A 21,269-nucleotide genomic window follows, 5' to 3' on the forward strand; every position below is an offset into this window, starting at 1 on the left:
TGTGAGTGTCTGTGTGTGTGAGCGTGTCTGTGTGAGTGTCTCTGTGAGTGTGTGTCAGCGTGTCTGTGTGAGTGTCTGTGTTGTGAGCGTGTCTGTGTGAGTGTCTGTGTGTGTGTGTGAGCGTGTCTGTGTGAGTGTCTCTGTGAGTGTGTGTGAGCGTGTCTGTGTGAGTGTCTGTGTGTGTGTGAGCGTGTCTGTGTGTGTGTGTGAGCGTGTCTGTGTGAGTGTCTGTGTCTCTGTGAGTGTGTGAGCGTGTCTGTGTGAGTGTCTGTATCTCTGTGAGCGTGAGCGTGTCTCTGTGAGTGTCTGTGTGTGTATGTGAGCGTGTCTGTGTGAGTATCTGTGTGTGAGCGTGTCTGTGTGAGTGTCTCTGTGAGTGTGTGTGCGCGTGTCTGTGTGAGTGTCTGTGTGAGTGTCTGTGTGAGTGTCTCTGTGTGTGTGTGAGCGTGTCTGTGTGAGTGTCTGTGTGTGTGTGTGTGAGCGTGTCTGTGTGAGTGTGTGAGGGTGTCTGTGTGAGTGTCTGTGTGTGTGTGAGCGTGTCTGTGTGAGTGTCTGTGTGAGTGTGAGCGTGTCTGTGTGAGTGTCTGTGTGTGTGTGAGCGTGTCTGTGTGAGTGTCTCTGTGAGTGTATGTGAGTGTGTCTGTGTGAGTGTCTGTGTGAGTGTGTGAGCGTGTCTGTGTGAGTGTCTGTGTGTGTGTGAGCGTGTCTGTGTGAGTGTCTCTGTGTGTATGTGAGCGTGTCTGTGTGAGTGTCTGTGAGTGTGTGTGAGCGTGTCTGTGTGAGTGTCTGTGTGAGTGTGTGAGCGTGTCTGTGTGAGTGTCTCTGTGAGTGTGTGTGAGCGTGTCTGTGTGAGAGTGGGGAGCGGTAGTGTAGTGGTTAGCGCGCTGCGCTATGAACCCGGCGACCCGGGTTCGATTTCCGCTTACGATCAACACCAGTGACGATCATCTGAACCGGTCATGGGTCTTCCCTAGGTAGATTCAGCCTAAAATGAATACCTGGTGCGGTGTGTCAACATCGCCACAAGGGAGGCAACGGCGGTCGGGCGTGGTGCTGGCCACCCACCCCCTCGTGTGCCGTGCCGGCCTTCATAGGTGCTCGCTAACAGCACTTGCCCCAACCGGGGGGAGGGGGGTATTTGCCTTTGTGCCTAGGAGCACGGGAAAGGTCATCTTCACTTATTGATGAAATGAAAGAGACACATTGGTCAGGCAATTTGCCGCTTTGATGCTAATGGAGACATTGGCACTTTTGGTTGCCGCAAAAAGCATTCCATAGTGAGAGCATTTGTCAAGCGGGGCTCCTCGGTGTGCGTAGGAGCGTGTGTGAGCGCGTGAACCCGACGACCCGAGTTCGATTCGCGCTCACGGCCAACATCAGTCACGACCAATATGTGAATCGGTCCTAGGCCTTCCCCATGCCTGGTTCATATTCTCCAGGGTCAGGGGTCGCAACCAATAATAAGAATGAGAGATTTTGTTTTTTTTCTCGACTTCGGTAACAAACAAAGACAACGCCTCGACAGCTCTTGCTAGGCCTGAACGATTAATCGATTTAAAATCTCAATCGCAATTTGAAACAATTCGATTATTAAATCGCAAAGGCTGCCATTTTTTTGCGATTTGAAAAGTCCCATTACTTTCTTATTGGAATTGTTTTATTTTTTATTATTATTACAACTTTATGTGATTAACTTAACAATTGTTCTATGTTTGATTGTTCCATTTCAATTAAAACATTTTCATAAATACATGTTGGAAGCAATTCATATATTTTAAGTTCTCATCCTTGCATTAGAATATATGGAGCAGTTAATATTTTGATAGTGTCATGTGGTAATGCTCCATCACATGTTGTAAATTGAATATTGAACTGAAGCTTGACTTTAAAAAATTTGATCGCAAATCAAATCGCAATATCTGTCAGAAAAATCGCAATTAGATATTTTCCCCAAATCGTTCAGCCCTACAGTCAAGAGGCGCAGTGCCACGTGAGTAGCGTCACGAGGTAGACCTTGAGGATCCGCACGTGGCCTCGCAGCCGCAGGTTTGCTGATCCCCTTGCCCTAGGTGCTCTGGGTGTCACGTGGACCTTGCCACAGTATGCTTGTTGAACTTCTTTGGAACCCTACGTAGCCGGCCGTGCTCATCGGAGGTGTGAACTGCAGAGTTGAGAACGAGCAGGAGCACGCGGAACATCTGCGGTGCATTGTGTCGTCACTTCCTCCTCTACGCCTCACCAATGTCGCGTGACGCCATAACCCGTCCCCCTCTCCTCACCATTTCCACATCACCCCGTTTCCTCACTAAACGCACCTCAATCTAGCGTGACGTCATCACACGTCTTGCTGCAACTCACCGGTCTTGCGTGACGTCATCGTCCCTTTCTCGTCACTACCTTCTATATCCTGTGACGTCACCCCCCCCTTTCCACCTCACTAGCGTGGCGTCATAACTCACAGACAGACAGACGGACGAAGCGGCGCATGTTCCATCGTTGGTTGTACAGAATCCATCGACTCGAGCGAGGCGATCCTCGGAGCTTGGAAACAGAGCCGAGGATGGGAGGAACGAGGCGGCGCGCGATGGTGCACGGGAGAGCTTCGTCTCGGTCGCTCCTCCTCAACGCGCGTCGCTCAACTTATCGCCGTGTTCACTGAGCGCTCGGGCCGCGACCTGGCGACCATGGCGATGATGCTGACGGCTGGAACGCGGCAAAATGTGACCACGGCAGGCGGGTGGAAGGGCGCTGATCCTTGCGAGACGATTAGGGGGGTGGCCGGTGTGGGGGCGGGGGAGGGCTGGGGGGGCGATGTGGGGGGGGGGCGGTGGGGGGGGTGGTGCTATCCACGGGTTACCGGCCGCACGCACAAAGCGCTGACTCGCATCTTCCCTTCTCAACTCGTTCTCTTTGATGCCTCGCGTCCTCCTGGAGCTTGGTCCGTCCGCGTGTTGTCATTCTTATTGTTGTTGTTGTTGTTGTTGCCTTTGTTGCTGTTTTGTGCACGCGTTTGCGTTTACATTCGATCAACGGCAGAGAAAGAAAAACAACTCGCGGAAAGTTTTTTTTGTTTGCGACACCGCATGGAACGACTCGCGATGCTCGCGTGCTGCGTTGGCGTTGGTGCGATGCCAACAACACCGCATCACCGCAGCAGCGTTCGGGCTTCGTGGTGGCACGGCATCGCTGCTTCCGTGCGCATTCTGTTTCTGGCTGTTCCCCGCCGCGTGGCCTTTGAAGTGACGCCCGACGTTTTTTTCCACGCGCTGGGAGCCTGAGCAAGCGGGGTGAAGGCGGAACGTGACAGCCATGGCGCCACTGCTCGAGAACGCATCGACATCGAGATGAGGGCACCACCGTGGCCATCATCGTCACCGCACCTCATCGCCACCCTGGGTAGAGACCCACGGCCACCTCCTAGACCAGGGATCGGCTCTTACAGGATTGCCCTGAGACGTCACTCCTGTCCGAGCCTCCACTTACAGTCTCCCATCGGACCGACAAGCTTCATATAGAGAGCCATAGATTCACACAGAGACCCACAGGCATCATATAGAGAGCCATAGATTCACACAGAGACCCACAGACTTCGTATAGAGAGCCATAGATTTACACAGAGACCCACAGACTTCATATAGAGAGCCATAGATTCACACAGAGACCCACAGACTTCATATAGAGAGCCATAGATTCACACAGAGACCCACAGACTTCGTATAGAGAGCCATAGATTCACACAGAGACCCATAGGCTTCATATAGAGAGCCATAGATTCACACAGAGACCCACAGACTTCATATAGAGAGCCTTAGATTCACACAGAGACCCACAAGCTTCGTATAGAGAGCCATAGATTCACACAGACCCATAGGCTTCTTATAGAGAGCCATAGATTCACACAGAGACCCACAGACTTCATATAGAGAGCCATAGATTCACACAGAGACCCACATACTTCATATAGAGAGCCATAGATTCACACAGATACCCATAGGCTTCATATATAGAGCCATAGATTCACTCAGAGACCCACAGACTTCATATAGAGAGCCATAGATTCACACAGAGACCCACAGGCTTCATATAGAGAGCCATAGATTCACACAGAGACCCATAGGCTTCATATAGAGAGCCATAGATTCACACAGAGACCCATAGGCTTCATATAGAGAGCCATAGATTCACACAGAGACCCACAGACTTCATATAGAGAGCCATAGATTCACACAGAGACCCACAGACTTCATATAGAGAGCCATAGATTCACACAGAGACCCACAGGCTTTATATAGAGAGCCATAGATTCACACAGAGACCCACAAACTTCATATAGAGAGCCATAGATTCACACAGAGACCCATAGGCTTCATATCGAGAGCCATAGATTCACACAGAGACCCACAGACTTCATATAGAGAGCCATAGATTCACACAGAGACCCACAGACTTCATATAGAGAGCCATAGATTCACACAGAGACCCACAGACTTCATATAGAGAGCCATAGATTCACACAGAGACCCATAGGCTTCATATCGAGAGCCATAGATTCACACAGAGACCCACAGACTTCATATCGAGAGCCATAGATTCACACAGAGACCCATAGGCTTCATATCGAGAGCCATAGATTCACACAGAGACCCACAGACTTCATATCGAGAGCCATAGATTCACACAGAGACCCATAGACTTCATATAGAGAGCCATAGATTCACACAGAGACCCATAGGCTTCATATCGAGAGCCATAGATTCACAGACACCCATACAGACCCACAGGCTTCACACAACGGCCCATATATCTGCTCTCACAGTCTCCCATAATCGGCTCATAGATCTCCCTGTTCCTTCCCGCTAGTCGGCCGAATCGTGGATGTGATGAGTGTGGACGTGAGGTTGTGGGGGAGCGGTAGTGTAGCAGTTATCGCGCTGCACTTTGAACCTGGTGGCCCGAGTTCTAATCCCGCTCACGGCTCAACTTCAGTGACGATTATCTGAACCGGTCCTGGCCCTCCCCTAGATTGCTCGACTCAGCCTCCAATGGTGACCTCACGCGATGTGTGGACATCGCCATTAGGGAGACAAAGGCAGCCGGGCGTGGTTTTGACCACCCACCCTGTCGTGTGCCGCGTTGGCCATCATAGGGGCTCGCCAACAGCACGTGGCCCAACAGTCTGTTCAGGGCATACGTGAGACATCCTTGTCTTTGTTTTGCATGTGCATGTGAGTGGGGGTGGATGTGAATATGGGTGTAAGAGTGAAGTGAGTGTGTGTGTGTGTATGTGAGAGTGAATCTGTGTGCGGATATGAGGAATGTGTGTGTGTGGATGTGAGTGTGTGTGTGTGGATGTGAGTGTGTGTATGTGAGTGTGTGTGGATGTGAGTGTGTGTGTGTATGTGAGTGTGTGTGTGGATGTGAGTGTGTGTGGATGTGAGTGTGTGTCTGGATGTGAGTGTGTGTGTGGATGTGTATGTGAGTGTGTGTGTGGATGTGAGTGTGTGTGTCGATGTGAGTTTGTGTGTGGTTGTGTATGTGGATGTGAGTGTGTGTGTGGATGTGTATGTGAGTGTGTGTGTGTGTATGTGAGTGTGTGTGTCGATGTGAGTGTGTGTGGATGTGTATGTGAGTGTGTGTGTGTGGATGTGAGTGTGTGTGTCGATGTGAGTGTGTGTGTGTATGTGAGTGTGTGTGTCGATGTGAGTTTGTGTGTGGATGTGGATGTGAGTGTGTATGTGAGTGTGTGTGTGGATGTGAGTGTGTATGTGAGTGTGTGTGTGTGGATGTGAGTGTGTGTGTGGATGTGAGTGTGTGTGGATGTGAGTGTGGATGTGAGTGTGTGTGTGTGTATGTGAGTGTGTGTGTGGATGTGTATGTGAGTGTGTGTGTGGATGTGAGTGTGTGTGTGGATGTGAGTGTGTGAGAGTGAATGTGTGTGTGAGAGTGAATGTGTGAGTGTGAGGAGTGTGATTGTGAGGGGTATGAATGTGAGTGTGTGTAGATGTGAGTGTGAGTGTGGATGTGTGTGTGTGTGTGGATGTGAGTGTGTATGTGAGTGTGTGTGTGTGGATGTGAGTGTGTGTGTGGATGTGAGTGTGTGTGTCGATGTGAGTTTGTGTGTGGATGTGGATGTGAGTGTGTATGTGAGTGTGTGTGTGGATGTGAGTGTGTATGTGAGTGTGTGTGTGTGGATGTGAGTGTGTGTGTGGATGTGAGTGTGTGTGGATGTGAGTGTGGATGTGAGTGTGTGTGTGTGTATGTGAGTGTGTGTGTGGATGTGTATGTGAGTGTGTGTGTGGATGTGAGTGTGTGTGTGGATGTGAGTGTGTGAGAGTGAATGTGTGTGTGAGAGTGAATGTGTGAGTGTGAGGAGTGTGATTGTGAGGGGTATGAATGTGAGTGTGTGTAGATGTGAGTGTGAGTGTGGATGTGTGTGTGTGTGTGGATGTGAGTGTGTATGTGAGTGTGTGTGTGTGGATGTGAGTGTGTGTGGATGTGAGTGTGTGTGTGGATGTGAGTGTGTGTGGATGTGAGTGTGAGTGTGGATGTGAGTGTGTGTGTGTGTATGTGAGTGTGTGTGTGGATGTGTATGTGAGTGTGTGTGTGGATGTGAGTGTGTGAGAGTGAATGTGTGTGTGTGTGTGAGAGTGAATGTGTGAGTGTGAGGAGTGTGATTGTGAGGGGTATGAATGTGAGTGTGTGTAGATGTGAGTGTGTGTGAGAGTGAATGTGAGTGTGGATGTGTGTGTGTGTGAGAGTGAATGTGTGTGTGTGTGAGAGTGAATGTGTGTTTATGTATGTGAGTGTGAGGAGTGTGATTGTGAGGGGTGTGAATGTGAGTGTGGATGTGTGTGAGAGTGAATGTGTGTGTGTGTATGTGAGTGTGAGGAGTGTGATTGTGAGGGTGTGAATGTGAGTGTGGATGTGTGTGAGAGTGAATGTGTGTGTGTGTATGTGAGTGTGAGGAGTGTGATTGTGAGGGGTGTGAATGTGAGTGTGGATGTGTGTGTGAGAGTGAATGTGTGTGTGTATTTGAGTGTGAGGAGTGTGATTGTGAGGGGTGTGAATGTGAGTGTGGATGTGTGTGTGTGAGAGTGAATGTGTGTGTGTATGTGAGTGTGAGGAGTGTGAGTGTGAGGGGTGTGAATGTGAGTGTGGATGTTTGTGTGTGAGAGTGAATGTGTGTGTATGTGAGTGTGAGAAGTGTGAGTGTGAGGGGTGTGAATGTGAGTGTGGATGTGTGTGTGTGAGAGAGTGAATGTGTGTGAGTGTGAGGGGTGTGAATGTGAGTGTGGATGTGAGTGTGTGTGAGAGTGAATGTGAGTGAGTGTGAGGGGTGTGAATGTGAGTGTGGATGTGTGTGTGTGAGAGTGAATGTGTGTGTGTGTATGTGAGTGTGAGGAGTGTGATTGTGAGGGGTGTGAATGTGAGTGTGGATGTGAGTGTGTGTGAGAGTGAGTGTGAGTGAGTGTGAGGGGTGTGAATGTGAGTGTAGATGTTTGTGTGTGAGAGTGAATGTGTGTGTGTGTGTATGTGAGTGTGAGGAGTGTGATTGTGAGGGGTGTGAATGTGAGTGTGGATGTGTGTGTGTATGTGAGAGTGAATGTGTGTGTGTGAGTGTGAGGAGTGTGATTGTGAGGGGTGTGAATGTGAGTGTGTGTGAGAGTGAATGTGTGTGTGTGTGATTGTGAGGAGTGTGAATGTGAGGGGTGTGAATGTGAGTGTGGATGTGAGCCGAGTGGGACATTCATTCCGTGTAACCTTGTCAAGTCTAAAACTCAAAGTGACTACAAGCGTCCTGCATCATTCTCCATCGCCCGCCTACTCCCCCTGGACCCCCCCCCCACCCGGCCCCCACAAGCGTGGATCATCTCGGAGTCGTTTACTCCCAACACGTTTTGTATTCACGTTCGGGCACGCGAGCGATTTGCGCTCATTACAGTCTGTCCGGCAACGCGTCAATTAAAGCCACTTAGGACATCGCCCCGTCTAAATAAAACCCCCTCCCACAGGAGCCCCCCGGGGGGGTGGGGGGGTGAATGCGTAATGAGTCATCAGGGCGGCCGGGCTTCGAGGCCATCGTTCCTCAAGGGGGGGGGGGGGGCGGGGGGGGCTATTAATGTGACAGGGCGACGGTGGCGCGCGGGCCTTGACGAGCACGGGGGGGGGGGGCTCCTCCCCCCACCCCTCTCTCTCCCCCTCTCAAGTCCCAGGGGGGTGGGGAGGTGGTACGGGGGGAGGGGGGGGGTTCTAGGAAAGTGAATGGGTAAAGAATCACGTGGGGTGTCCACTCACTCCGCGCTGGGCGTCGTGGACGCGTGCCTCTGAAGGTGCGAGGACGAATCTCGAAAACGCCGCGAATCGCCGAGCGGTTTGGAGGGGAAAGAGCGGTGTGGTGGAGGGAGGCGAGGGCCGAGGAGACGACGGATAACGAGACAGGACGGACGACGCTGTCGGCGACGTGGTGGGAGCGAGGGAGGGAGCGAGGGAGGGGGGTTTTGATGATGACGCGACACGACGCGTTTGCGAAACGGCGTCAAAGGGGGAAGTCGTCGCTTGATTTGAGGCTTTCGTGACTGCATGAATCCGTACTCTTTGGTTCTTTCGGTAAAGTCACGTAGGTAGAACATATAATAAATCACGACGTTTCGGGCGCAATACATCATCAGACGGACGCTTGTGTTGCGCCCGATAAGGCCGTGATTTATAGGTCGTGATTTATATTATTTTAGACCTAGGTGAATTTACCGAAAGAACCGAGGAGTAAAGACGTCAACTGTAGCACGGACAGCTCCACCCCCGCCGCCACACCCCGTGGGCCCGCGAGCGACGGGGCTTGTGTCTCTGCTGTGTCGCGGTTGCCGCTGTTGCCCGTTGCGCTGAAGCATCAACCTCGTTCCACACGCTGATGCCGCTGCCCGGACCTCATCTAGACATGAATTGGTTCCTACTGATGTCCGTCGGAGCCCCCACACTCGCGGGGAAATGTTACCGTGGTTTGTTTGAACATTGATGTGGGTCCCGTGCAGCGCTGTCGATTTCTCGCGGAACGCCACGACGTGATTTAGCGTCGCTTGTTTTTGCGCCGCTTTTTATTTGGCAATTTAGTTCGTGAGCGATGGCTTCGCTTGAGGTTTGCCCACCGCGCCGGGAACTCATTTGAGTCTGAGACGACTTAGGAGAGGCTCGGGGAATGGCTTGAGACGCTCGCCACCCATGTGTTGGGCCGTGGGTGGGGAATTGGACTCGGGGAGCCCGGGTTGGTAGCGCAGCGCAGCCACCACAATCACACACGCGACAAAGATCCCCCGTGTAGCCTGGACCGACTGTTGGGCCAAGTGCTGTTAGCGAGCAGCACCTGTGAAGGCCGGCACGGCACACGAAGAGGTGGTGGCCAACACTACGCCAGGTCACCTTTGTCTCCCCAGTGGCGATGGTTACAAATGACACCAGGTAATAATTTGAGGCTGGGTAGACCTAGGGGAGGCCCATGACCGGTTCAGATAATTGTCACTGGTGTTGGCCGGTGTTGATGGTAGTGATGGTGATGGCAGCGCTGGTGGTGATGTCGGTGTCGATGGTGGTGATGGTGATGTCGGTGTTGATGGTGGTGATGGTGGTGATGGTGATGTCGGTGTTGATGGTGGTGATGGTGGTGATGGTGTTGATGGTGGTGATGGTGATGTCGGTGTTGATGGTGGTGATGGTGGTGATGGTATTGATGGCGGTGATGGTGGTGATGGTGATGTCGGTGTTGATGGTGGTGATGGTGTTGATGGTGGTGATGGTGGTGGTGATGGTGGTGATGGTGATGGTGGTGATGATGGTGATGGTGATGATGGTGATGGTGGTGGTGGTGATGGTGGGGATGGTGTTGATGGTGGTGATGGTGGTGATGATGGTGATGATGGTGATGGTGGTGATGGTGGCGATGGTGGTGATGGTGGTGATAATGGTGATGGTGATGATGGTGGTGATGGTGATGTCGGTGTTGATGGTGGTGAAGGTGTTGATGGTGGTGATGGTGGTGATGGTGGTGGTGGTGATGGTGGTGATGGTGATGTCGGTGTTGATGGTGGTGATGGTGTTGATGGTAATCTCGGTGTTGATGGTGGTGATGGTGGTGATGGTGTTGATGGTGGTGATGGTGGTGATGGTGGTGATGGTCATGATGGTGATGTCGGTGTTGATGGTGGTGATGGTGTTGATGGTGATGTCGGTGTTGATGGTGGTAATGGTGTTGATGGTGGTGATGGGGGTGATGGTGATGGTGGTGATGATGTTGATGGTGGTGATGATGGTGATGGTGGTGATGGTGGTGATGGTGGTGTCGGTGTTGATGGTGGTGGTGGTGGTGTTGATGGTGGTGATGGTGGTGATGATGGTGGTGATGGTGTTGATGGTGGTGATGGTGTTGATGGTGATGTCGGTGTTGATGGTGGTGATGGTGTTGATGGTGGTGATGGTGTTGATGGTGGTGATGGTGTTGATGGTGATGGTGGTGATGGTGGTGATGATGGTGGTGATGGTGGTGATGATGGTGATGGTGGTGATGGTGTTGATGGTGGTGATGGTGGTGATGATGGTGAAGGTGGTGATGGTGGTGTTGATGGTGATGGTGGTGATGGTGATGGTGTTGATGGTGGTGATGGTGGTGATGGTGTTGATGGTGGTGATGATGGTGATGGTGGTGATGGTGGTGATGATGGTGATGGTGGTGATTGTGTTGATGGTGGTGATGGTGGTGGTGATGGTGGTGATGGTGTTGATGGTGGTGATGGTGGTGATTGTGGTGGTGGTGGTGTTTGGTGATGGTGGTGATGGTGGTGATGGTGTTGATCGTGGTGATGGTGGTGATGGTGGTGATTGTGGTGATAGTGGTGATCGTGATGGTGCTGATGGTGGTGATGGTGGTGATGGTGGTGATGGTGATGGTGGTGATGGTGATGGTGGTGATGGTGGTGATGATGGTGATGGTGGTGATGGTGTTGATGGTGGTGATGGTGGTGATGGTGATGGTGGTGATGGTGTTGATGGTGGTGATGGTCTTGATGGTGGTGATGGTGGTGATGATGGTGATGGTGGTGATGGTGGTGATGGTGATGTCGGTGATGATGGTGATGTCGGTGTTGATGGTGGTAATGGTGTTGATGGTGGTGATGGTGGTGATGATGGTGATGGTGGTGATGGTGTTGATGGTGGTGATGGTGGTGATGATGGTGATGGTGGTGATGGTGGTGTTGATGGTGATGGTGGTGATGGTGATGGTGTTGATGGTGGTGATGGTGGTGATGGTGTTGATGGTGGTGATGATGGTGATGGTGGTGATTGTGTTGATGGTGGTGATGGTGGTGATGGTGATGGTGTTGATGGTGGTGATGGTGGTGGTGGTGATGGTGGTGATGGTGGTGATGGTGGTGATGGTGTTGATGGTGGTGATGGTGGTGATGGTGTTGATGGTGGTGATGGTGGTGATGGTGGTGATGGTGGTGTTGATGGTGATGGTGGTGATGGTGATGGTATTGATGGTGGTGATGGTGGTGATGGTGTTGATGGTGGTGATGATGGTGATGGTGGTGATTGTGTTGATGGTGGTGATGGTGGTGATGGTGGTGATGGTGGTGATTGTGTTGATGGTGGTGATGGTGGTAATGGTGGTGATGGTGATAGTGTTGATGGTGGTGATGGTGGTGATGGTGTTGATGGTGGTGGTGGTGATGGTGGTGATGGTGGTGATGGTGTTGATGGTGGTGATGGTGGTGATGGTGATGGTGGTGATGATGGTGATGGTGGTGATGGTGTTGATGGTGATGGTGGTGATGGTGATGGTGGTGATGGTGGTGATGGTGATGGTGGTGATGGTGTTGATGCTGGTGATGATGATGGTGGTGGTAATGGTGGTGATGGTGGTGATGGTGGTGGTGATGTTGATGGTGGTGATGGTGGTGATGGTGGTGTTGATGGTGATGGTGGTGATGGTGATGGTATTGATGGTGGTGATGGTGGTGATGGTGTTGATGGTAGTGATGATGGTGATGGTGGTGATTGTGTTGATGGTGGTGATGGTGGTGATGGTGGTGATGGTGTTGATGGTGGTGACGGTGGTGATGACGGTGATGGTGGTGATTGTGTTGATGGTGGTGATGGTGGTAATGGTGGTGATGGTGATAGTGTTGATGGTGGTGATGGTGGTGATGGTGTTGATGGTGGTGGTGGTGATGGTGGTGATGGTGGTGATGGTGTTGATGGTGGTAATGGTGGTGATGGTGGTGATGGTGATGGTGGTGATGATGGTGATGGTGGTGATGGTGTTGATGGTGATGGTGATGGTGGTGATGGTGGTGATGGTGGTGATGCTGGTGATGAAGGTGATGGTGGTGATGGTGTTGATGCTGGTGATGATGGTGATGCTGGTGATGATGGTGGTGATGGTGATGATGGTGATGGTGGTGATGGTGATGATGCTGGTGATGATGATGATGATGGTGGTGGTAATGGTGGTGATGGTGGTGATGGTGGTGGTGATGCTGGTGATGATGATGGTGGTGATGGTGGTGATGGTGGTGATGATGGTGGTGGTGATGTTGGTGATGGTGGTGGTGATGGTGATGATGGTGATGGTGGTGATGGTGGTGATGGTGATGGTGGTGATTGTGTTGATGGTGGTGATGGTGGTGATGGTGGTGATGGTGGTGATGGTGATGGTGGTGATTGTGTTGATGGTGGTGATGGTGGTGATGGTGGTGATGGTGATAGTGTTGATGGTGGTGATGGTGGTGATGGTGTTGATGGTGGTGGTGGTGATGGTGGTGATGGTGGTGATGGTGGTGATGGTGATGGTGGTGATGATGGTGATGGTGGTGATGGTGTTGATGGTGATGGTGGTGATGGTGATGGTGGTGATGGTGGTGATGAAGGTGATGGTGGTGATGGTGTTGATGCTGGTGATGATGGTGATGCTGGTGATGATGCTGATGGTGGTGATGGTGATGATGGTGATGGTGGTGATGGTGTTGATGCTGGTGATGATGATGATGATGGTGGTGGTAATGGTGGTAATGGTGGTGATGGTGGTGATGGTGGTGGTGATGTTGATGGTGGTGATGGTGGTGATGGTGGTGTTGATGGTGATGGTGGTGATGGTGATGGTATTGATGGTGGTGATGGTGGTGATGGTGTTGATGGTAGTGATGATGGTGATGGTGGTGATTGTGTTGATGGTGGTGATGGTGGTGATGGTGGTGATGGTGTTGATGGTGGTGATGGTGGTGATGATCGTGATGGTGGTGATTGTGTTGATGGTGGTGATGGTGGTAATGGTGGTGATGGTGATAGTGTTGATGGTGGTGATGGTGGTGATGGTGTTGATGGTGGTGGTGGTGATGGTGGTGATGGTGGTGATGGTGTTGATGGTGGTGATGGTGGTGATGGTGATGGTGGTGATGATGGTGATGGTGGTGATGGTGTTGATGGTGATGGTGGTGATGGTGGTGATGGTGGTGATGGTGGTGATTGTGGTGATGCTGGTGATGAAGGTGATGGTGGTGATGGTGTTGATGCTGGTGATGATGGTGATGCTGGTGATGATGCTGATGGTGGTGATGGTGATGATGGTGATGGTGGTGATGATGCTGGTGATGATGATGATGGTGGTGGTAATGGTGGTGATGGTGGTGATGGTGGTGGTGATGCTGGTGATGATGATGGTGGTGATGGTGGTGATGGTGGTGATGATGGTGGTGGTGATGTTGGTGATGGTGGTGGTGATGGTGATGATGGTGATGGTGGTGATGGTGGTGATGGTGGTGATGGTGGCTCTCGCCAGCAGGGTCAGCAAAACCGTCGTCTCCAAGGCGAAAGCACGGAGACACAGAGTGGAGTGTGTGGGGGGGGGGGGCTGTGTGGGGGGGCTGTGTGGGGGGGCTGTGTTGGGGGGGGCTGTGTGGGGGGGCTTTGTGGGGGGGCTGTGTTGGGGGGCTGTGTGGGGGGGGGCGTGGGGGGGCTGTGTGGTGGGGGGGGAGGGGGGAGGCGAAGGGTGCTGGGATCCGCAGGGGTGTTGGGACGGGATGTGGTGCGCTCGGTGCGAATTCTCCTCGCGTGCCACTCACGTGCCGCCACACGTCTAGACATGGACTCGTCCATGTCTAGACGTCCCGCCACACGTTTAGACATGGACTCGTCCATGTCATTTACCACTTGAGTCAGTTTGTCATTGTCCGGGAAAGTCTCGCCGAGTCGCAGGATTGTTTTACAGGAGGGTCCTGCTGCTGCTGCTGCGTTTTTAAGAACAACAAAACTCCCCCCACTCAGCCCCGTTTGTCTCCACCCCAATGCACCTCCGATTAGCACGGTTGGCTACGTACGGTGCGAAAGAAGTTCAACACACACGCAGTGCTGCTAGCGGCCGCTGGTGGCTACGCTGCTGCTGCTGCCCGTGACTGCTGCCCGTGACTGCTGCCCGTGATCATCCAGCGCTGTGGTGGCAGCAGCGGTAGCGAGGGTTGATGGATCACCGCACCGCTGTTGTTGTAGTGACACTCCCCTTCCCGCGAGCGGCGAGGAAGTGCCGTACCCCTGGCTCGCCAGGAGAAGGCGGTACAGCAAGTGGGATTATCGCCATCTGCTTCCATCTGTACGGGGATTGAGCGTTGCCCCCTCGCAGAAAACGTGGAGTTTTTTTTGTGTCCTGGCGCTACGGTTTTCCACCACCCCCTTAAGTGCACAACAATAATAACAATACATACATAAACACAACTCGTCATTAACAGGCTGAAAACATCCTTACGGATACAAAAAAAACCCGCGCTGACAAAAGAGTCCTGCGGCTCGCGTAAGTAAGTAAAGTGAGTCAAGAGAATGTCCACGAACTTTAATTGTGAGTGAGAATTAATGACGCGCGAATGAATGCCGCCCACGTATCCGCTGTGAAGCCACGGATCCTCGGGAGGAGGAGGAGGAGAACGTAAAAAAGCGACCTCACAATGCCATCGTGCATCGCCCACGGAGCTTGCGGCCGCCTCCAGCGAGCGAAGACATCACACGCGCAACAACAACAACAACAACCTCGCCCCCGGAATACCAATTAACCCTCGGAATGACCGAGAACACGCCGCTTACGCTTAAGAGGAGACGTTCACGCCGAGGGAGCAAATTGCGGCAAATTTTTGGTTCTACGAAATGCTTCGGAACGCGTCGGAGAGGGGAGATGGAGCGGCTGCACGTGCAGCCGCCCGCCGGTTTCGATGCTTCGCAGCATCCGACAGCAGTGGCGTCGAAATGTGGAGGCCTTCATCCATCAGTGGATAGATCAAGGCTGCTGCTGCTGCTGACGATGATGTTGATGCTATGACGTACGGCCCAGAGAGATGAACACTGACAAAGTGCTGTTAGCGAGCACCTATTAAGGCCGGCATGGCACATGAGGAGGTGGCGCGGCCCGGGACTACTTCATGACGAACAACAACAATAACAACAACAACAACCGCCATTCGCAGCTACGTCATCACATACGGCGTTTGTGCCAGGCTAGGTGCACGTTGAGGCCGTCACGTGACGTGCGGAAGGCTCGCTGCCGGCAGGCAGTTACGGGACAGACCCAGGTGCTATAGGCTGACTTGGCTGGCTTGGCTGGCAGATGTGCCCCTTCACGTACACGCTGACACACCAAGACACACACATGGACTGTGTGTGTGCGTTGAACTTCTTTCAACACCGTACGTAGCCAACCGCGTTAATCGTAGGTGCGGGGGAAGGACAGCAGACTAAACACCAGCAACTGTTCTAAAGAAATGAGTTCGTCAATCGAGATGATGATGATGATGATTCAAAAAGTGTCACAGCTCCCAGTCGGTTTCCTAATGTCGGCAGGAAGAGGCGTTCCAGACGGCCGCAGAAAGCGCATCCGCAAGCGCCACGCGATGCGGTGACCGCCACCGTCGTCTGTGTGAGATGGCAGCAGCTGCAGCAGCGAGGATAACCACGGGAGATCCCGTGGTGAGGTGTCATGCTCCCTGGCGGGATCGGCGAGGTGTTGTGGCCTGCTCGTGGCAAGCGCTGTGTATGTAATGAGTGTCACCTCATACCCTTCACGCTACCAAATATTACAGTCCCTTCTGCTGTAGGGCCGCGTGCTGTTTTAATAACGCGAATTGGATTTAACGCGTTGGTGAATGTATTAAGGAACGCATTTTATTTTGTTATAACACGCGGATGCGAATTGGATGTAACGCGATCGAGTGAACGGAACTACGCAGCGCGAGTAGAAATAAGCGGTCGTACGGCTGCCTCGGCGTAGCATCAACATCATCATCATCACACGAGGAACTGGGATGCTGCTGGATGCTTCTAGATGCTACTCACGCGCCTCCGTTTTTGTTCGGCCTGTGTACCCATCTCACGCGTTATCGCAGACCGTGCTTTAGCCTACATTGTTTATGATTGATTTATTACAACGCATCTACCGCGTTATAGGTGAACAGACAGTAACATATCTAGTTTAATTATTCAAGATATCTTCACTGAGTCTCAAGACTGTGTTTCAGGTGGGTCCTGCTACACTGGGTTGTTTGGTCAAAGCATCTTAATAACAACGCCTCGCTGTTGCAGCGAGCGTGAGCGAGAGTGTGAGTAACGGGGAGTGGTGGCGCAGTGGTTAGCGCACTGCTCTACGAACCCGATAACGACCAACAGCAGTGACAGCGCCTATCTGGAGCGGTTCCTGCGCCTCACACACGGGGAGACGAAGGTGGTCCATGACCACCCACTCCCTCCCTCGTGTACCAACCAGTTGAAGGCTCCACGGGGGGACTTTGTCTCGTCAGAGGTCACCTCTCCGTGTGTCGCGTCTCTTCCTGGCCGAGAGGGGTGCTGGTGGTAGTGCTGGTGGTGGTGGTAGTTCTGGTGGCGGTAGTGATAGTGCTGGTGGCGGTAGTGATAGTGCTGGTGGCGGTGGTGGTAGTGCTGGTGGCGGTGGTAGTGCTGGTGGTGGCAGTGCTGGTGGTGGTGGTAGCAGTGCTGGTGGTGGTGGTAGTGCTGGTGGTGGTGGCAGTGCTGGTGGTGGTAGTGCTGGTGGTGGTGGTGGCAGTGCTGGTGGTGGTGGTGGCAGTGCTGGTGGTGGTGGTGGCAGTGCTGGTGGTGGTGGTAGTGCTGGTTGTGGTGGTGGGAGTGCTGGTGGTGGCAGTGCTGGTGGTAGTGGCAGTGCTGGTGGTGGTGGTAGTGCTGGTGGTGGTGGTAGTGCTGGTGGTAGTGGTGGTGGTAGTGCTGGTGGTGGTAGTGCTGGTGGTGGTGGTAGTGGTAGCAGTGCTGGTGGTGGTAGCAGTGCTGGTGGTGGTAGTGCTGGTGGTAGTGGTAGCAGTGCTGCTGGTGGTAGTGGTAGCAGTGCTGGTGGTGGTGGTAGCAGTGCTGGTGGTGGTGGTAGCAGTGCTGGTGGTGGTGGTAGCAGTGCTGGTGGTGGTGGTAGTGCTGGTGGTGGTGGTAGCAGTGCTGGTGGTGGTGGTAGTGCTGGTGGTGGTGGTAGCAGTGCTGGTGGTGGTGGTAGTGCTGGTGGTGGTGGCAGTGCTGGTGGTGGTGGTAGTGCTGGTGGTGGTAGCAGTGCTGGTGGTAGTAGTGCTGGTGGTGGTGGTGGTAGCAGTGCTGCTGCCGCTGTTCACCGCCGCTGCGATCGCGACATTGGCGGCGTAGCTCGCCCGCTGCGCCTGTGATGGGAGTGCGGCCTCTCGCTGGCCGCACGCCGCTTGACGCTCGCGCCTCTTTCATGATCAGCTGTAGCTGCAGCTGCTGCTCGCTCGTCTCGCATCAGTGACTCCAGTGGCCGCAAACACGTGGCCAATAACAACAACAATAACAACAACAATAACAACAATAACAACAACAATAACAACAACAATAACAACAACAACAATAACAACAATAACAACAATAACAACAACAATAACAACAATAACAACAACAATAACAACAACAATAACAACAATAACAACAACAACGATGACGACGACGACACATGCCACGTGTTCACCGCCAATTCCGCCCAGTCAAAGTGAAAGATAAATACTAAGTCAACACACTTTGGTTCTTTCGGTAAAGTCACGTAGAAAATAAAATCGAATAATAATAGAATACGACGTTTCGATTGCAACATAAGCAACCATCATCAGGTAAGAATAAATGAGAGAAAAAAACAAACCTAGTCAAATATATATTCTTGGTTCTTTCGGTAAAGTCACGTTGAAGGGAAACAATAAAATAATAAAATATATATAACAATACAATTTTCACGACGTTTCGACTGTAACACAAACAGTCATCATCAGGTGTAAACACCAACGGCAAGAACATTTGAAAGAAGTGGCGGTTTGTGCTGTCTATTTATTTATTTATTTTTAAGCGTTAGCTTATAGCGATTTGACAGTTTGTTTAGATGGACGAGTCCATCTATGTTCGGAAAAGAGGAGGGGGGAGACGAAAAATTTAATGTATGCTGTCTGAAAGCCACCGTAAGCGTGAACAACCAATTAAGACCCGAAATGGTTTATCAAATCCTTCCAATGATTGCTAAGCCAGAATCCATCTTCTCGGTTGAAATTGTCTCTGTGTTTGTATATGTGGATAGCCTCATGAACGAATCTCTCGTGGTAGCCAGATGGCTTGCAAAGAACCTCTGTCTTGGAGAAGTCACTGTCATGTGAGCCTACTGAATTATAACAGTGATCTGCCATGGCCGAGGTGTTGGTCTTACTGTGTTTAAGGTCTGCTTTGTGTTCACGAATGCGGTCTGAGACATGTCGTTTGGTTTCTCCAATGTAACTACTACCACAGAGGCAACTTAGTTTGTAGACACCAGGGTACTGTATGTCCGGAATCACATCTTTTACAGACGAAACCAGATCACGGATTTTATGTAATGTGTTGAAACGGACCTGGATCTTGTGTTTATTCAAGATTTTGGAGATCTTTTTTGTGATCCCCGCAATGTAGGGTAAAGTGATAGTTTTTAAAGGTTCCTCAAGAGAGTCCTTCTTCATGGTTTGAGTGATAGCTTTGTGGATTGTATAGTCGGAGTAACCATTAGCCTTAAGAGCTTGGTGTACGTGCTTGAGTACACTGGCTATATGTTCCTGGTCGGATATGCATTGGGCTCTATGGTGCAGAGTCTTGATGAGAGAATTCTTCTGTGATGGATGGTGGTGGGAATCCGGTTTCAGATAAGCACCCGTATGGGTAGCTTTCCTGTAGACAGAGTGGCTCAGTGAACCATCAGGTCTCTTTTTAATTAGTACATCCAAAAAAGGTAGCTTGCCATCTTTTTCGACTTCCATGGTAAATATCTGATGGCTGGATGTATGGAATTGATGTGGTCGAAGAATTGGTCTAGAGCAGTCCGGCCATGTGGCCAGATGACAAAAGTGTCATCCACGTACCTCTTCCATAAGGTTGGGCGCAGAGTGGCAGTCTGGATGGCGTCAGTCTCAAATTTCTCCATGAAACCTAGTCAACTTAGCAACACAATGCAACACAACACAGAGAGCCGGCCAACACAACAGTCAACACCCAACCTGGCTGACCACGCTCCTACAGAATTCCACGCAGCTATTCTTTGGAGGAGCGAAGTCGGCATCATTTCACTTATGAAATGAGTAAGGACCTTAGGCGGTGGAGGTGGGAGGGGGGGGCACCTCTCCGATTTACAACCCTGAGCCGTAAGTGGAAATTCCACATTCATCTGGCGGGGGCGAGTTTACCCATCATGTCAAACCGTTATTGATTTCACTACGAAGTGGTGCTAATTTTACTCACCCCGGAGGGACGGTAGACTGATTGAATCCCTCCCCCCCTCCACCACCTTGACGAGAACCCAAAGAGTCGAAGACGGGGAACGACAATGCGCGAGCTGAGCGAGCAGAGACGGGCAGGGGGCCCATGCTGATGCTGCTGCTGATGATGCTGCTGCTGTTGATGCTGCTGCTGATGATGTTGCTGATGATGCTGATGCTGCTCCTGATGCTGCTGCTGATGCTGATGCTGCTGATGATGTTGCTGCTGATGATCTGACTGATGATGCTGCTGATGCTGCTGCTGCTGATGATGATGTTGCTGATGATGCTGCTGCTGATCATGATGCTGTTGCTGATGATGCTGCTGCTGATGCTAATGATGTTGCTGATGCTGCTGTGGGGGTACTCTAACCAGGTCACGTGTGGTGGTGTAATCTGTGGGGGTACTCCTACCAGATCACGTGTGGTGGTGTAAACTGTGGGGGTACTCCTACCAGACCACGTGCGGTGGGATGAGCTGGCCCTTGACCTGCGTGTTATTGAGCGGTTAGGGGCGCCACATTTGGCGACATGTTAACTCCGTCGCCTGGTATACAGGAGGGACGTGGGTTCGATCCCCGACCCTGACGCCTGCTGTATATTTGGAGTTTGCGTCTCCTCCCCCCCCCCCCCCCCACGTGGTCACGTGGATTTTTCTCCGACTCCCCCGGTTTTTGTCTGTCATCTTACACATGCCGGATCGCTTCTGAGAACAAAAAGAGCTCCTTTAGAGCAGCTCAGTAGGGGGGCTATCCTGTTACGTCTGTTTGTATCAGTTGTAGGTGCAACTATCGTCTGTAACAGTTGTAGGTGCAACTGTCGTCTGTTTGTGACAGTTGTAGGTGCCACTGTCGTCTGTAACAGTTGTAGGTGCAACTGTTGTCTGTTTGTGACAGTTGTAGGTGCAACTGTTGTCTGTCTGTATCAGTTGTAGGTGCAACTGTTGTCTGTTTGTGACAGTTGTAGGTGCAACTGTTGTCTGTTTGTGACAGTTGTAGGTGCAACCGTTGTCTGTTTGTATTAGTTGTAGGTGCAACTGTCGTCTGTTTGTGACAGTTGTAGGTGCCACTGTGGTCTGTAACAGTTGTAGGTGCAACTGTTGTCTGTTTGTATTAGTTGTAGGTGCCACTGTCGTCTGTAACAGTTGTAGGTGCCACTGTTGTCTGTTTGTATCAGTTGTAGGTGTAACTGTGGTCTGTTTGTATCAGTTGTAGGTGCCACTGTTGTCTGTAACAGTTGTAGGTGCAACTGTGGTCTGTAACAGTTGTAGGTGCCACTGTGGTCTGTAACAGTTGTAGTTGCAACTGTCGTCTGTTTGTGACAGTTGTAGGTGCCACTGTCGTCTGTAACAGTTGTAGGTGCAACTGTCGTCTGTTTGTGACAGTTGTAGGTGCAACTGTTGTCTGTAACAGTTGTAGGTGCAACTGTTGTCTGTAACAGTTGTAGGTGCAACTGTTG

At 51.7% G+C, this 21,269-nt stretch overlaps 1 protein-coding gene across 2 annotated transcripts in view; it reads left to right on the forward strand.

Annotated features, from left to right (window-relative positions):
• Nucleotides 1-21,269, forward strand: part of LOC116949266 (receptor-type tyrosine-protein phosphatase gamma-like) — a 574,019-nt gene that overhangs the window by 45,163 nt on the left and 507,587 nt on the right. The gene's annotated exons all lie outside the window — the stretch shown is intronic.

Source organism: Petromyzon marinus, chromosome 36, assembly GCF_048934315.1.
Source record: "Petromyzon marinus isolate PM22_M1 ecotype Great Lakes invasive population chromosome 36, UKy_Petmar_22M1.pri1.0, whole genome shotgun sequence".
NCBI classification, from domain to species: domain Eukaryota; kingdom Metazoa; phylum Chordata; class Hyperoartia; order Petromyzontiformes; family Petromyzontidae; genus Petromyzon; species Petromyzon marinus.